This window comes from Eulemur rufifrons, chromosome 28 (assembly GCF_041146395.1).
Source record: "Eulemur rufifrons isolate Redbay chromosome 28, OSU_ERuf_1, whole genome shotgun sequence".
Taxonomy (NCBI): Eukaryota; Metazoa; Chordata; class Mammalia; order Primates; family Lemuridae; genus Eulemur; species Eulemur rufifrons.
Genome location: NC_091010.1, coordinates 31,581,405 through 31,595,155, shown reverse-complemented (window position 1 = coordinate 31,595,155; position 13,751 = coordinate 31,581,405). Strand labels below are relative to the sequence as shown.

The 13,751-nt window shown below is 39.8% G+C and overlaps 1 non-coding gene across 1 annotated transcript; it reads right to left on the bottom strand.

Annotated features, from left to right (window-relative positions):
* Window positions 1-5,203: 5,203 nt before the first annotated feature.
* LOC138376775 (U4 spliceosomal RNA) lies at window positions 5,204-5,343 on the bottom strand. The gene has a single exon (XR_011231742.1). It is a non-coding gene; the product is annotated as a U4 spliceosomal RNA (small nuclear RNA).
* Window positions 5,344-13,751: the final 8,408 nt, after the last annotated feature.

Sequence of the window (13,751 nt, the reverse complement as noted above, 5' to 3'; positions counted from 1 at the left end):
GGGCTGGGCCGGGCGCGGTGGCTCACGCCTGTAATCCTAACACTCTGGGAGGCCGAGATGGATGGATTGTTTGAGCTCAAAAGTTCCAGACCAGCCTGAGCAAGAGCGAGGCCCCGTCTCCACTAAAAAAGGAAGAAATTAGCTGGACAACTAAAAATATATAGAAAAAATTAGCCAGGCATGGTGGCGCATGCCTGTAGTCCCAGCTACTACGGAGGCTGAGGCAGGAGGATCGCTCGAGCCCAGGAGTTGGAGGTTGCTGTGAGCCAGGCTGACGCCACAGCCCTCTAGCCCGGGCAACAAAGTGAGACTCTGCCTCAAAAAAAAACAAAAAAACTGTGTACAGACAAGTCTCTGGAAGTCGTAGTCAGTGTGTGGTGTGTTAGGGGAGGGGCGGAGAACAAGAAACTTAAGAGACAAAAGGATTGATAAGGATGAACAAAATTTTAAGGGATCTATTTGTCACTTCCTGATTTTTATAGTTTTAGCTATGACTTTATCATTAGTCTTGACTTTGGAGTACACATGGTGCCCTAAAGATTGTTGACACGAAAATCTTGGAACTATTAGAGCATATACAATCAGGTTTGCTGAATACAAGATCATGATACCAAAATCAATTATATTTTTATAAACTAGCAACCAATAATTACCAAAATACCAAGAAATAAATTTAACAAGAGGTGCAAAAATCTTTATTGAGAAAAAGTATACAATTTCAGTAAAGAACAGATAAGGAGACCTAAGTAAATGGAAAACACAGCATATACACAAATGGTATTATCAATTTCTCTCCAAATTAATCTTTACACTTAATGCAATTACGGTAGAAATCCCTACAAGGTTTTTCCTGGACTTTGACAGGCTGATCTTTTTTTTTTTTTTTTCTTTCTTTTTTCATTTTTCTTTTTTCTTTTTTGGCCAGACCACTATAGTGTAACAGGCTGATCTTAAAATTCTTATGGAAAAGTAAAGACTAGGCTACATAATTTTTAAGACAAATAAGAGAGGGGCATTTGACCTACAGGAAAGCAAAACTCTTTATAAAGACAGATTAATTGAAATAGCGTGGTTGGATGTGACACAAAAATACCAGTGAAAAAGAATAGCAAAGATAGTAGCCAGACCATATGGAAAAAAATAAAATTATATTCCTGTATCATTCCATACAAAAACAAATTTTAGGTAAATTAAATATCTAAATATAAAATGCAAACTTTAAAATGTTTTTTGAAAATGCAGTAGAATATATTAATGATATTTATATGGGGAGAGATTTCTTTAAACAAGACCCTAAAAGCACAAACTCTCTAGAGAAAGATCTGATTACATAGATCACATAGATATTTGATTATATAGATACTTAAAACTTCTGTTGGACAAAATATAATCCACCTAGTATCCAGAATATATACAGAATGTCCTCAAGTTTGTAAAAAAAGAAAAAGAAAAAGAAAAGATTTAAAAATAGGCAAAAAAAGTGAAAAGGCAATTCACAGACAAGGACCCCCAAATGATCGATAATCAGTTAGAAGATGCTCAACTTCTTGAGTAATAAGGGAAATGCAGAATTTAAAATAACAGCATAATGCCATCTGACATGTATCTGATTATAAAAATCTGATAATAAGGCCGGGCGCGGTGGCTCACGCCTGTAATCCTAGCACTCTGGGAGGCCGAGGCGGGTGGATCGCTCAAGGTCAGGAGTTCGAGACCAGCCTGAGCAAGAGCGAGACCCCGTCTCTACTAAAAATAGAAAGAAATTATATGGACAACTAAAAACATATATAGAAAAAATTAGCCGGGCATAGTGGCGCATGCCTGTAGTCCCAGCTACTCGGGAGGCTGAGGCAGTAGGATTGCTTAAGCCCAGGAGTCTGAGGTTGCTGTGAGCTAGGCTGACGCCACGGCACTCACTCTAGCCTGGGCAACAAAGTGAGACTCTGTCTCAAAAAAAAAAAAAAAAAAAAAAAATCTGATAATAATGTTGGGAGAGATTGAGAGAGTGTAGTTTGGCACAACCAGTTTGGAGAGCAAATTGGCAATATCAAGTGAAGTTGAAAATGCATATACTCTATGACTTGGCAATTTCATGTCTAGAATTTAACCAGTAAAACTTTTGCTCAGTTGTAATATCCAAAAAGCAAAAGCTATCAGAGATACATTATTGGCAATAGTAACAAACCGAAACAATTTAACTGTCCATTCACATGAACTAATGGATTAACTGTGGTATATTCATATATAATATATAGCAATTAAAATTACTTAACAAGCTTTATATGCATCAAAATAAATAAGTCAAAAACATTTTTGTTGAGCAAAAAAAGAAAGTTGCAGATTGATAAAGTGTGATACTGCTAATGTACAATTTTAAGATACAAACCAATATTGTTATATATAGCTAATAACAGAATAGCTATATCCTATACAGCTATATGGTCATAAATATGTAATAAACTATAAAAATATACAGAGGGAGGGTCACACAAAACTTCAGCATAGGAGCTATCTCTTCAGAAATAAGTAGGGACATGAAATGTTTTTTATTTTATCTGTAACATTAAATATTGCAAATATATTCATTAAATCTAGGTGGTGGATATCTAGTGGGGATATTTTACACAATTTTGGCATTTTCTAAATGTTTAAAATATGTCACAATTGAAAGAGAGAAAGAGAGAAGTAGATAAACTTAACCTAGTACCAAAGCCTTAGTCATCACTGAGAAGGAATGATTTTAAGTAACAGTATTTCTACTCACATTCTTCATTGAGCCAAGTCTGCATCCTCACAATGGGCTCGTGCCCAAAATTTGCCAGGGAGGGCTGGAGGATAGGAGAGGGAGAGGGAGAGAAATGCTGTAAATATAAACTGCAAGTATAGTATTCTTAAAATTCTAGGAGACAGCAGTGCAGGCTGGGTGTGGTGGCTCATACCTGCAATCCCAGCACTTTGGGAGATCAAGGTGGGAGAATGGCTTGAGGCTAGGAGTTTAAGACCAGCCTGGGCAACATAGTAAGACCCATCTCTACGAGAGAAAAAAAAAAAAAAATTAAAAAGTTTGCTGGGCATGGTGGTGTGCATCTGTAGTATAGTCCCAGCTACTTGGGAGGCTGAGGTGGGAGGATTGCTTGAGCTCTGGAGTTCAAACCTGCAGTGAACTGATTGTGCCACTGCACTCCAGCCTGGGCAACAAAGCAAGGTCCTGTCTCAAAAAAAAAAAAAACAAAAAAAACAGAGAGAGAGAGAACTAGAGAAAAATTTCTACTTAAAAAAAAAAAATAAATGAAAGACAGTGGTGCAAGCCATGGTGCAGCAGTTTTTCTAGGACTTCCCTTTTGATTTCTAGTACATACTAAGGCTGTGAAAACAGAGAGGAGCCTTGGTAGTACAATTTGAACTATGCTGGCAGGAGGCTAATTTCCTTCTTTCTTTTTTTTTTCAACAGTGTGAAAAGTTAGCTTTCTTTTAGGCACTCCACCAGGAGTTAACACTGGCATTGCCAGCAAGAACCTTTAGCCACTGTTCCTGCCACTGCTCAGTTGAGAGCACATTCTTTTTATAACCATTTTACTGCAAGGGAAGTTCGGAGAGATTAAATAACATGCCCAGATTCGCATAGCTGTTAAGTAGAGGGGTCAAGATTCAAACCCAAGTCCCTCTGACTCCAAAATCCAAGCTCTTGCACACAATTCCTTTTTCCACTCAATCTTAGACAAAGCTATTACCTGCTGTATTTCAAGAGGAGAGAGAGCATTCTGGACTAAGTTTAGCAGAAAAGTCAGTTTAGTTCCTTTCTAAAAAATAAGGCAGAGAAAGAAGAGGGTAAAGAAAGAAGATAGGCCGAGGTGGGAGGATCGCTTGAGCTCAGGAGTTCAAGACCAGCCTGAGCAAGAGTGAGACCCCGTCTCCACTAAAAATAGAAAAAAATCAGCGAGGAATGGTGGCTTGCGCCTGTAGAGCCCAGCTACTCGGGAGGCTGAAGCAAGAGGATTGCTAGAGCCCAGGAGTTTGAGGTCACAGTGAGCTAGGAAGACACCACGGCACTCTAGTCCAGGTAACAGAGAGAGACTCTGTCTTAAAAAATAAATAAATAAATAAATAAGAAAGAAAGAAGATAAAGAAGAGGGGGAGGAAAGAATCAGAACAGCAAAAGTGGAAGGAGAATGTATTAGGGTTTTTTGTTTGTTTGTTTGTTTGTTTTTAAAACAGAGTCTTGCTATATTACCCAGGCTGCTCTCAAACTCCTGGCCTTAAATGATCCTCCTGCCAAAGCTTCACAAGTAGCTGGGACGACAAGTGCGAGCCATTGTGCCCGGCTCTGTATTAGGTATTTAATGCTGCAAAACAGTATCACCAGAAATTTACCAGCTTAAAATAACACATTTATTATCTCACAATTTCTGTGGGTTAAGAATTCAGGCATGGGTTGGTGGGAGAGTCTCATAAAGCTGAAATCAAGGCGTTGGTCAGGCTGTGGTTTCATTGCAAGGTTTGGTTGGGAAGGGATCTGTTCCAAATTCCGATGGTTGGTAGCAGAATTAGGTCCTGTGGCCCGTTGGAATGAGAGCCTCATTTTCTTGCTGCCTGTGAAGGCCATCTTCATTTCATGGCTGGCTGTTGGCCAAAGGCTACTCTAGGTTTTTGCCATGTGTGCCGTCCTGAAATGACCCTTTGCTTCATCAATGCCAGCAAGCTGGGCATCATACCTTATGTAACACAATCACAGAAGTGACATGCAAAGGTGATAACCTTTGCAGCACTCTATTGGTTAGAAGCAAGTCACAGGTCCCACCCACAATCAAAGGAAAGAGATTGCACAAGGGCACGAGAACCAGGAGATGGGGATCTCCAGCAGTCATCTTAGAATCTCTCCACCCCGGGCAGTAAAGAATTTTAGGCCTCAGACTCTAGTTTACCTCTCTGTAAGCCTAAAAGAAATCCCCCAAATCAATACCTGCTAAATTCCCTTCCCATTTCTTCACTTGCCAAATACACTATCATCCTTCAAAACCCAGATCAAATATTCATTAACCAAGAAAGTTTTTTTTTTTTTTTTTTTTTTTGGTTTCCTATCCACACATTCCATTACTCCCTCTTCTGGTGTCCCTCAGTGTTCTGTTCACACTTCTAATAGAGATATCACTTAATATTAATTATTTATGTGACTTCTTCTTTTTGTTTTCTTTTTTTTATTCAGACTCCGTAGAGACTGTCAAAAATTGCCAATGCTGACTATATTCAAGTCATCATGGCCGGGTATTGGGAAAAGTTTTTAATTAGCAATCATCGCACCTTGGATAAACCTCTTTGGCTACAGTACTGCCACTGGGCAAAGCTATGTGCCTTTTTCATACTTTCAGCTTTTGAGGGCATGGCCCTGTCTTATTTATTGAAATCTTCACAGAATGTAAGCAAAGGCTGCCACTTTATGGATTGTTCATAGGTGTTCGCTGATGAATTCCTATATTAAATCTCTCCAGATAAGGTATAGTAAGTCCTAGAGAAATGACATAGGCAGTAAGTACTATAAGCATTCAGAGGAGTGAGAAGTTATATTCATTTCATGTGACTCCAGATATAACAACTAGACTAATGGGTAAATGTTACAAGGAAAGAAAATTTAGGCTCACTTATAAGGAGGACTGTTAATAATCAAACTACTCTAGGAGCTGATCTGTCCCCAAACTTACTAGAGTTTCTGGTCATTACAGAACAGTGGTCTGGGGATTCCTGTTGCAGTATGGGACCGAGTGACCCCTGACATCTTTTCCAAACTTCCAATCTATGACTTTATGAAGTTACTGGGTTTTTACTTCCATTAGGCATCTCATCTGTATTTTCTTCTTGGGTTTGATATTTAACAGGATTTTTTCTTGAAGGAGAAGATGAAGGAATTGGAACTAGAAAGAGCTCAGACCTTTTCACAGCAAACCAAAGCCTTAACCTGCATTGAGGTGGTTGATTTACCCTATAGTATGCATCCTGGCTGTTGGGCTGGAGAAGAGGTACAGGATAAGGATTCTGGTTCACAAATGGGTAACTATGTGCCTAGGTTTGCACTAAGCATTTGGTGCAAAGAAGGAAAGAAGCAGGAAGAAGAGGGTAAGACACCAGATGCCTTGGCCTGTGTCACATGGGAGAAGGACAAAAAAAGCATTTCCAGTGGAAAGAAAATGGAGACAACTTGATTCTAGGTGGGTAGGAACCCGTTAAAGTGGTATTCAGCGGACCAAGCCTGAGAGATAACAATAGGGAAGAGGTGGTAATGAACCTTTTTAAACAAACCCTACCCTCTCTTTTTCTGTATTTTCCCCAAACTGCCCTTCTCCCCATGAGCTTTTCTCTCTGCCCACCAAGAAGTCCAAAGCTCTCTTTCTCTCGGGTTCCTCTCTCCCCTTTCTCTACCCCCAGCCACTCAAAGTTTTTCTTGGCTCACCCCCTAGTTTGTGTTCATTTTCTCAGGGTACTTACCCCAAGTTTTATCTCTGTTGCTGGATTCTCCTGTCTTAAGACTGGCACAGCCAAGACCCTGACTCTGTCTGTCCCAGGTGTCTCAAGGCTTTAGGAGCAGCCCAGGGAAGAACAAAAAAAGCCTCCTTTTTCAAGATTCCTCTGCACTCTGTTCTTAGGCCTTTCCACCTGTGTGAAAGTGGCTGTTTTAATGGAGTAGATAGTTTTTTATTCTCTAGTATTTGCAGTATGTCTCTAACTACCCCACCCAGTACATTTTGTTGTTCACTGTTTTAAGTTATGCTTTGCACATAGCTCAGACTCCAGTAATACAGGATGAAATGAATTGAATGTGCTTTCATGGTAGGCTGCTTCAGTGGACCCAGCAGACAATACAATGCATTAATGGATCAGTCTTTTGTTTCTACAAGAAAATAATTTGGTTCCAGATAAATTAAAAGAAAAATCAGTGTCAACCTTTATGAAGGGGATTTTTGCACTATCTTTAAATACTAAAAATTTACATATCATTTGACCCAAAATCTCTACTTCTAGGAATTTATCCTATAGATTTATTTACACATGAGCAAATGATATATGTTTCAGGTTATTACATGGCATGCTGTTTGTAATAGCAAACCAAAAGAAACAATTTCAGGGTCAACGAATAGGGTTCAGATTAAATAGATCAAAGCACTTGGCTACAGTAAAATAGGGGCTGGGCGAGGTGGCTCATGCCTGTAATCCTAGCACTCTGGGAGGCCAAAGTGGGAGGATTGCTTGAGCTTTGGAGTTCTAGAACAGCCTGAGCAAGAGTGAGACCCTGTCTTTACTAAAAATAGAAAAAATTAGCCAGGTAACTAAAAATAGGTGTGGTGGCACGCACCTGCAGTCCCAGCTACTCGGTGTCTAAGACAGGAGGATCACTCAAGCCCAGGAGTTTGAGGTTGCTGTGACCTAGGCCAATACCATAGCACTCTAGCCTGGGCAATGGAGTGAGATTCTGTCTCAACAATAAATAAATAGGCCGGGCCGGGCGCGGTGGCTCACGCCTGTAATCCTAGCACTCTGGGAGGCCGAGGCGGGTGGATTGCTCAAGGTCAGGAGTTCGAGACCAGCCTGAGCGAGACCCCGTCTCTACTAAAAATAGAAAGACATTATATGGACACCTAAAAATCTATATAGAAAAAATTAGCCGGGCATAGTGGCGCATGCCTGTAGTCCCAGCTACTCGGGAGGCTGAGGCAGTAGGATCGCTTAAGCCCAGGAGTTTGAGGTTGCTGTGAGCTAAGCTGACGCCACGGCACTCACTCTAGCCTGGGCAACAGAGTGAGACTCTGTCTCAACAAAAAAAAAATAAATAAATAAATAAATAGGCCGGGCGCGGTGGCTCACGCCTGTAATCCTAGCACTCTGGGAGGCCGAGGTGGGCGGATCGTTTGAGCTCAGGAGTTCGAGACCAGCCTGAGCAAGAGCGAGACCCCACCTCTACTAAAAAATAGAAAGAAATTACATGGACAGCTAAAAATATATATAGAAAAAATTAGCCGGGCATGGTGGTGCATGCCTGTAGTCCCAGCTACTCGGGAGGCTGAGACAGGAGGATCGCTTGAGCTCAGGAGTTTGAGGTTGCTGTGAGCTAGGCTGACGCCACGGCACTCACTCTAGCCTGGGTAACAGAGTGAGACTCTGTCTCAAAAATAAATAAATAAATAAATAAAAATAAAAACAAAAGAAACGAGGCAGATATTTCTTTTTTTCACGTTCACATAACTTTTATTAGTATATTGTTATAATTGTTCTGTTGTTGAAACTGAAGGGGGTTTGGGTCTAGCTTCAGTTGCTTGTCACAGGAAGAACCAATTATTGAGACAATGAGGATTGCCAAGGAAGAAAGGAATTTTTTTTTTTTTTTTTTGGAGACAGAGTCTTGCTCTGTCACCCAGGCCACTGCAACCTCAAACTCCTGGACTCAAGCGATCCTCCTGCCTCAGTCTCCTGAGTAGCTGAGACTACAGGCACACACCACAACACCTGGCTAATTTTTCTATTTTTAGTAGAGGATGGGGGGGCGTCTCACTCTTGCTCAGGCTGGTCTTGAACTCCTGAGCCCAAAGGATCCGCCCGCCTTGGCCTCCCATAGTGCTAGGATTACACTAGCTAGGATTACAGGCGTGAGCCACCGCGCCCAGCCAGAAAGGAATTTTTAATCTCACAGAGAGAATGGGAGAAGCTGTCTCTGAGGCAGATATTTCTATACTGATATGAAACTCTATAATATATGTTAAGTAAAGAAAAGCAAGGCACACAAGAGTATGTATATACTCTGTTCATAGCTACCATTTGTGTGTAAACATATATTTGTGTGTATATATGTATATACAGTAATTTGAATATCATAAAATTTCAAAAAAAATCAGTGCTAAGCTTTATCTGTAGCTACTGTGATCTAAGTATTTGTTACATTAAATGCAATAGCATTAGCTTCTGAAATCTAAGCCAAACTTGAAGATGGCTGGACATGATCCAGTCTGTGTTAGCCAAGACTATAATGAAAGTAGGTAGCCTGCACCTATGAGGACCAAAAAAAAAAAAAAAAAGAATTTTCCTTGCTTGTTTAGGTAGGCCAAAATTGTATGAACTTTCTTCTCTAAGCAAGTCCTTAATCAATTAAATTTAGTGATTAGAGTCCTCACAGGCCAAAAGCAGACTCTCAGATTTCATATTGATTCCTATTTCTTTTAAAGTTCTGAATCTGAATACTCCTTTTCAGGCCTTGCTCGAGCCTTCCCCCATAAACCCTCCTCAACGTTGAGACTCCTAGTGATGGCTCCTTTTCCTAACCCCATAGAGGTTTTGGTCCAGGTCTTTATTGGGTACTTGGCTATATTATTTGTATTATTTTATCTTTATGTATGTGTTCTGAATTCTCAATGACACTGTGAACACCTGCAGGGCAATACCACTCATTGGAGGTGGACAGATCTGGATTCAAATCCACTGACTAGAAACCACATGTTACTATGCAACTTGCCTACTTTGCTAAACCTCTCTAAGCCTCATCTATGAAATGAAAATAAAATCTATTTCAGGGGGTTGGTGTGATGATTGAATCAAACAACACACAAGAAACTGCCTGTCCTAGCATCTGATACATGTGAATATCAGATGTGAGTCCTGTTGCCTTTACGTTCTAACAGAGAGATTTGTAGGAAGGCAGTCATTAGTGTATATTTTTTATGATAACATAGGTTTTTTTAAAAAAAAAAAAAAGAAACCAAATATAAAGTAATTTTCAAAGATAAATAATTCAGTGGTCAAATATCTTGCAGGGCAGAATTTAATTTTAATTCCACCATTCTATATGATGAAACTATTTTCAGTAATACGAAGAAAGAAATGATTAATAATGGCCAAGAAAGAAATGCAGATGGAGAAATTGTCTTTTAACTTCATATATATAATCATGTTGGTAAAAATAAGAATAAGAATTAAACATTTCAGTGAAATAAAGGAAAAAAGTAAAATCATTGATGTTTTTAATCACATTAATGTATTTTTGAAGTAAGGGAAAATGCCTACACATTGGTCTATGGAAATCATGAATAACATTACATTTTCTATTTTTGAGAGTTAACTTAGAAAAATTTGTCAATGACCTCATCAAATTTGACCTTCTTCACACATTTTCTCATTCAATAGATAGTATAGCCAGATTTATCTACCAATCTCTCTTCAAAGCAAACATTATGCCCAGCTAATTTCAGACATTGACCTTTGATTTCTTCCAGCAATGAAAGACCAGCATCTTTCATTGTTTCTCTTGGCATCTTTGAACTTTTATTCTTTTTTAAATATAAATGCCCAGGTCCCTAACATTTTGTTGTTGTATAGAATTCTCCACAACATCTATGCACAGATCTTCAAGGAATAATTTTAAAGCATTGTGTTTCATTGTACATTATTCATGTTTGATTCTGGCTTTTTGAAAATCTTTCTTTTTCTTTTTTTTTTAAGACAAGGTCTTACCCTGTTACCCAAGCAGTGGTGTCATAACAGCTCATTGCAACCTCAAACCTCTGTGCTCCTACCTCCGATCCTCCTGCCTCAGCCTCCCGAGCAGCTGGGACTACAGGCATGTGCCACCACACCTGGCTGATTTCTTTATTTTTTGTAGAGATGGGTTTCGCTATTGCCCAGATTGGTCTCAAACTCCTGGCCTCAAGCGATCCTCCCACCCCGGCCTCCCAAAGTGCTAGGATTATAAGCGTAAGCCACTGTGCCCAGCCTTGCAAATATTTTTGTATCTGATTAACCTCATCTAAAAATTTCATGCCAGATAAATAAATAAATAAATAAATTGCTTACATCTATCATTGTTTGTTTTGAATCTACTGTTTAAATGTAGGGATATGGGGCGTGGTGCCATAGGCCTATAGTCCCAGCTACTGGAGAGGCTGAGGTAGGAGGATGACCTGAGCCCAGGAATTTGAGGCTGCAGTGAGCTATGATCTGCCACTGCACTTCAGCCTGAGTGCAGTGCAAGACCCTGTCTCTAAAAAATATATGAATGAAAGAATGAATGAACGAATGTAGGGACATGTAAATGATGGGGTTGGAGGCAAGAACTGCTCAGAGATCTCAAACAATTCTAGACTATTATGAACTTACTTTCAAAACTAATGCAAAAAGCTAAATTCCATTGAACCAGGGGCCAAGAATATAACTGAAAATTCTCCAAATTCATTTCCATGTAGTATGCAAAGCTATTAAAAGACTAGTAATAAAAATGTGCTAATTAGAAGCTTACATCTGTATTACTAAAACTCAACTGGTAATGAAAATATTCTAAAATTAGATTATGGTGATGGCTGCAGAACTCTGTGAATATACTAAAATCCACTGAATTGTACACTTTATATAGGTGAATTTTATGGTATGTGAATTATAACTTAATAAAAATAAGAAAAATTCAAGAGAAACTGCAACAGTTATTTAGAACTTAAATCAGTGATATATTTTGGGGGACAGGAATATCTCATCATTGGCCTTCTTTAGAATTGCTGAAAGTTTTATATTATTCTTAAATTCCCTACATTGAGTCCTTTAATGTCTATACCTACAGTGAACAGCACCCACATCTCTAACCTTGGCACACCACTGGATCAGTTAGTGTATGCATAATTCTATACAACGTAATTGTTATTGAATTCTACTCCTGTAGACTCTAAACTCAGGGCAAGGATCCAAATATATGGTGTGCATATATGGTCACCCAAATGCTAAACCACAATAATCCAGGGGACTGTGGAATCCAGCACTAAATGACATATTCTGGGATGACCTTTAAGTATTCCTGCCTCTGATATTAGATTTTCTCTCTTGGTATTTCTTATCTGGCTTTGTCTATCTCTCCTTCATCCTTTCTCTCCCTCTCCTCTTCCCCTCTCCAGCGTTATGTGTTAGTAATATCTGAAAATTATTCCTAGAAGCTTAATGTTCTTAAACCCGCCAGTTGCCTGAGACTTTTTAACACCAGCAGAATAAGCTGATCTTTCTTTCTTAAGGTGTGACGATTACAGCAGCTGTGTAGCTACGACACCTACATTTGCACTAATTCCACCTCCTTTTCCTGCAAAGGCAGGAGAAAATTTCAATCCTGACACCAAAAGTTTGCTTTGTTTTGAGGTGGGCGGGTTGTTAATGTTAAGATGTGACTCAGTTGTCTCCCCTTCCCTGCCAGGGTGGTGGGCTGGGGAGAGTTCAGAAATTAACAACATAGCAGTCACTTATGTAAGTACACCCTTTATGGGATGTTTCTGTCAAAACCCAGAAACTGTAGTTCTCCTTCCCATTTATGATCAATTTCCCCTTTCCCCATTCCCCAGCCGGCAAACATGCAAACAGCACTGTTATCCCTTAGCAAAGGGCCCCAGCCAAAGTCTCAAGCTTTTTCTCCTGGTCAAACATGCTTTCTCTTCACTGTTTCCTGGGAAGCTGTACTCTTTTTGCTTTCGAATTTCACAAAATGAGTTGACCCTCTCATTCTCAATCTCTTCTCATTTCTCCCACTTCCCAATCACCTAATGATAGAGTATGTCCTTTTTCCCCAGGACAGCAATGAATGAAGCCCTACAATGGATAAAAGCCAAAGAGACAGGCACACAAAAGGGAATGGCTCACAGAGCTCAGGGCCACTCATCTGCTCCCCTTACAACAGAGGGGACAGGTGACACGTCTTGGCCTGACTGTCCAGGGCCAACCAGGGTAGACTGAGTGAAGGCCAAATCCCACCCTCTGAGATCAACTATTCTCAAAAGAGTGGGGTTATTTAGGGAGGGAGCATATGGATCTTGAAAAAGCATATCATAGTGTAGTGGAAGGCAGCACAGTGCCAAAGCTAAAAGCATGGCCATTAGCTCAGTCACTTATAGACTGCGGGATCTCGCAAAAATTTTTTTCTTTTTAAACCTCAGTTTCTATATATGTAAAATGGGGCCAACCAAGTATTTTTTTCATGGAAAGGCAGACTTTTTTGTATTCCAATGTTTATGAATGTCTTTGTTTCCTGTTGCTTATAAGAGAATGCTTGAAACTGGGTAATTACAAAGAAAAGGAATTTATTTCTTACAGTTATGGAGGCCGAGAAATCCCAGGTTAAGGTCCACATCTGATGAAGAGCTTCTTGCTGGTGGGGACTCTGCAAATTCCCAAGGCGGCACGGGATATCACATGGCGAGAGGGCTGAGTGTGTGTTAACATGCTTAGGTCTCTCTTCCTCTTCATACAAAGCCACCAGTCCCACTGCCATGGTAACCCATGAATCCATGAATGGATTAATCCATTCAAGAGAGCAGAGCCCTCATGATCCAATCACCTCTTAAGGCTCCACTTCTCAATACTGCCACAATGCAGATTAAGTTTCAACATGAGTTTTTTTTTTTTCTCTCTCTCTCTCTCTCTTTTTTTTTTCTTTCTTTTTTTTTTTTTGAGACAGAGTCTTGCTCTGTCACCCTGGGTAGAATGCAGTGCTGTCATGATCATCCTGCCTCAGCCTCCCAGAATGCTAGGATTACAGGAGTGAGTCAACATGAGTTTTGGAGAGTAGAAATAGTCAATGACGAAATTGGGATGTCTTACAATATGCACTGTTGTATATTATATGTATACTAGTAACTATCTGCTAGGGTTGTTTTAAGACTTAAAGATGATAGTGCCTGTAAAACGCATTTCACTGATGGGGATTCCGCAGTGGCAGACATTTTCTCTTCAAGAAGGTAAGGAAAGCATGTTAG